This window comes from Drosophila ananassae (genome assembly GCF_017639315.1).
Source record: "Drosophila ananassae strain 14024-0371.13 chromosome 4 unlocalized genomic scaffold, ASM1763931v2 tig00000061, whole genome shotgun sequence".
NCBI classification, from domain to species: domain Eukaryota; kingdom Metazoa; phylum Arthropoda; class Insecta; order Diptera; family Drosophilidae; genus Drosophila; species Drosophila ananassae.
The window spans coordinates 2,961,124-2,964,053 of NW_025319038.1; positions in this window are offsets into that span (position 1 = coordinate 2,961,124).

Genomic DNA, 2,930 nt, shown 5'->3' on the forward strand with positions numbered 1-2,930 from the left:
CAGCGGGGGCAGACCAACCAGCACAGCAGCGCGCACGGGAAAAGGGGAAAGAGAAAACAGCGTGTTACGTAACGGATCCGGGCGGGCCAGCGCGGCTGCGCTCGGATGACGTAGGAAAGAGCGGGGACAACGGGGAACGCAGCGGCCCACGTCAGCGCAGCTGTGTTTAGAAAATGCAGAAAAGAAGAAATGAATTGGGAACAGCCAAAAGGGGGAGCGCGGGGGTATCTGGACAAACTCCGGTGACCTGCATAATAACAATATGAATCTGAGGCCCAAGCGGGGCAAACGGGGGCAACAAAGGGAACCCGCCAATGGAAATGCGACGGGAATTCGGGAGAGGATTAACGGCGAGAACAGAGGCATGAAGGATTAACGGCAGGAAGCGAGATTTACAAGGATTAACGGGCGCCTCAGGCGCTATATAAGGAGGGCCACTGGAGCGAATCGAGGCCGAGACTTCTAGGGAAGCTGAAAGTGTTAAGTGAACGACCCCCCATGGGTAAGTGTTAAGTGAACGACCCCCCATGGTAAGACATTCAAGCGGAAAAGTTTCCTTGGAGGAATTAGGAGTATAGGCTGAAGGACCCCCCGTGGGTAAGTCCGACCAAAGGTAAATCGATTCGGGTCGGTTTATTCCCGGACACGACCAGTATCCAGGTGTCATAGCAATAGCGACTGATCGATCTGTCCGATCCCTAACCGTTACGACCAGGGTCTGTAAAGCAAGGGGTGACCAGCTCGGGAACTCAAGCCCGCACATAAAACCAAACAGGGACACCCCGCTCAAGTAAGGAAACTCCTGTTCCAGGCTCGCTGGGGTGTACGCACAGCGAATTACCTGGAGTTTGGCGCAACGCCAACCTCTGGTCAGCCATAGATTCTAGCAAACGGACGTTTTTGTAAATAAAATACAAAATAAAACCGTATCGCTACGAGTTGTGCAGTTGTGCGGGAGGAAGCGGAAATAGGAGAAAGGTATTTCCTGTGATCTCGACAGTATAAGTTAATGAGGCCGTGGTCGCTGAGCTGGTGGAATAAGTGCATCTGACGTAAAGCTGGGCAGATGTATTGCCACAACCTTTGCCCACCACAATCAATAGTTCCGCGTTGTATGCATCGAGGACCGACCCTTACATTTTACACTGTTTATTAACGACTTGCCCCTTGCCTTAATTGATTTACTTGTACTTATGTACGCTGATGATATTAAGCTTTGTCTTCAGTAAAAATTCACTAGTACCCCCCAATCTTGACTTTAATCCGATTTGGATCAATTGTAAAATTGGTATTTAGCAAATGACCAAAAGCTTAATGAATTGAAATTTAAACTCATTTAATTTAATTGATCAAGGGTCCTATTAGATTTGGAACTTAAATTTACCGACCATATATTCACCATGGTTAATTGAGCAATGGGTATGCTTGGTTTTATTTAAAAATGGTGAAAGGAATATAATGACCCGTACATAACAAAAACGTTAATTAGCCCGTCCGATTTTTGAATATGGATCGTGTGCCTGGAGTCCTCAATACGGACTACACCAAAATCACAAATATTCTTTAAAAAAAAACTTCCCAATTTTCGCACTTAGAGAACTTAATTGGGATGAAAATATTCACCTTTCCTCTAACCATAGTAGACTTTTTTTAATCATTGACAAACCGTAAAACGATGCTGGGTGTCGTGTTTCTATAAAATCTCATTAATGAAAATGTAGACAGCCAGACTTTACTAACACGCATAAATTTTAACGTTCCTAGTAGAAGGACTAGAAACTTTCGTCCTTTTCTTTTTACCCATTGTAGTTCGACATATACCCAACATGATCCCTTTAAGCTATTATGTTCGGAAGAGTGTTGCACAGATAAGGCGTTCAAAATACAAAATGTAAGGTTGTATTCTGAACGCCTTATCTGTGCAACACTCTTCCGAACATAATAGGTTAAAGGGATCATGTTGGGTATATGTCGAACTACAATGGGTAAAAAGAAAAGGACGAAAGTTTCTAGTCCTGTTGCACAGATAAGGCGTTCAGAATACAACCTTACATTTTGTATTTTGAACGCCTTATCTGTGCAACACTCTTGTTATATCTTAATCTTTCTCACTGTACTCTTAATCAGCGCCCCTCGGTCGGTTAAGCAAGTGTGCTGTACGTACGAGCCGCGCGAAAAAATTTGTTTATTTTTTCGGGAGTAAATATATAATAAATTTTTTTATTCCGCGAACAATGCGATTAATTAGACAGCAACAAGAGAAAAGAATTTGCCCGCTGTGTGTTCTTAAGCTTGGACCGATAAGCTAGTGATCCAAAAATAGGTAATAATTGGGGGATATATAATGAACTTTAAGCTCCCTTATACCTCACGCTTTGCTTGGTAGGGCCTAATTTTCGGCAATTTCATTAAAGTTTCAACCAGCGGATTTCATACATATTTCTTTTTGGTACAGTGGTTGCTTTGTTTTAAAGTAGTTATCGTAGTGGTGTAATAGATGTCAGGATGTCCACAATAGATGGCATATGGGATCCTATATGCGACTGACCAAGGGTGCGTCTAAGGATTTGATAGTTTGTTTCCTAAAGCCTTCAGCGTTTAAATGAGTTACAGCCCGATCAGCAAAAAAGCTGGTTAAAACATATAAATTTCGCTCTTAACACACACTCAAGCCCTTCACCATGAAAAGGGGAAAGAGAAAACAGCGTGTTACGTAACGGATCCGGGCGGGCCAGCGCGGCTGCGCTCGGATGACGTAGGAAAGAGCGGGGACAACGGGGAACGCAGCGGCCCACGTCAGCGCAGCTGTGTTTAGAAAATGCAGAAAAGAAGAAATGAATTGGGAACAGCCAAAAGGGGGAGCGCGGGGGTATCTGGACAAACTCCGGTGACCTGCATAATAACAATATGAATCTGAGGCCCAAGCGGGG